Below are 1,214 nucleotides of genomic sequence, written 5' to 3' on the forward strand. Positions count from 1 at the left end.
GGACTTGTGGACTCTGAGCTAATAGGACTTAGGACTACTATTGCACTTTTGCTGAAGTCACCTTAGCATTTTAGACACTACCTCATACCTTTCTTTCTTTACCTTTCTTTGAGCCCAGACTAACTGGAGCTTCTAAAATGCTGGTTACTGCTGAAAGACATCTCTATTTTACATATGAGAAGACTGAGGCCCAGAGAGATGAAATGCCTTACAGGAGGTCCCCACAGCAAGTTGATGGCTGAGCCGGGGGAGGTGAGGATCTTTCCACTAGAGTACTTTTTTTTTTTTGAGGATACAAAGAATTTATTTTGGCGTGTCTCTTTCCTGACTGTCTTCTGTGGTTTGTCTGTGAGAACTGCTGATAGCAATATGTCCTCAGGAAATGCCAAAATTGGGCACCATTCCCCCCAGTTCAAAGCAACTGCTGTTATGCCAGATGGTCAGTTCAAAGATATCAGCCTATCTGACTACAAAGGAAAATATGTTGTGTTCTCCTTTTATCCTCTTGACTTCAGCTTTGTGTGCCCCATGGAGATCATTGCTTTCAGTGATAGGGCAGAAGAATTTAAGAAACTCAACTGCCAAGTGATTGGTGCTTCTGTGGATTCTCACTTCTGTCACCTGGCATGGATCAACACACCCAAGAAACAAGGAGGACTGGGACCCATGAACATTCTTGATATCAGGCCTCAAGCGCACCATTGCTCAGGACTATGGGGTCTTAAAGGCCCATGAAGGCATCTCATTCAGGGGCCTTTTTATTATTGATGATAAAGGTATCCTTCGACAGATCACCATAAATGACCTTCCTGTTGGCCGTTCTGTGGATGAGACACTGAGACTAGTTCAGGCCTTCCAGTTTACTGACAAACATGGGGAAGTGTGCCCAGCTGGCTGGAAGCCTGGCAGTGATACCATCAAGCCTGATGTCCAGAAGAGCAAAGAACATTTCTCTAAGCAGAAGTGAGCACTGGGCCATTTTAGGGCCAGGTTGCAGTAGGTGCCCATGAGAACAAAACTATCGTCTTTTGTACTATTGTCATGCTTAAAACACAGGACCTTACACTCAGCTGAGATGTGGGGTGGGACAGGACAGGCCTTTCCTGCAGGGGTTGGGGAGGCCAGCCTTTCTTCCTCTGGAGGGAATGGCCTGTGCTGTATTATGCGGCAGGCAAACTGATGTATATAGTAGTAGGGTATTGCTTTTGGTCTTT

General features: G+C 45.7%; 1 pseudogene; it reads left to right on the top strand.

Annotated features, from left to right (window-relative positions):
* Window positions 1-363: 363 nt before the first annotated feature.
* On the top strand, window positions 364-1,006 carry LOC112062453 (peroxiredoxin-1-like; annotated as a pseudogene).
* The last annotated feature ends 208 nt before the right edge of the window (window positions 1,007-1,214 follow it).

The sequence above is a fragment of the Physeter macrocephalus genome, chromosome 21 (genome assembly GCF_002837175.3).
Source record: "Physeter macrocephalus isolate SW-GA chromosome 21, ASM283717v5, whole genome shotgun sequence".
Classification (NCBI taxonomy): domain Eukaryota; kingdom Metazoa; phylum Chordata; class Mammalia; order Artiodactyla; family Physeteridae; genus Physeter; species Physeter macrocephalus.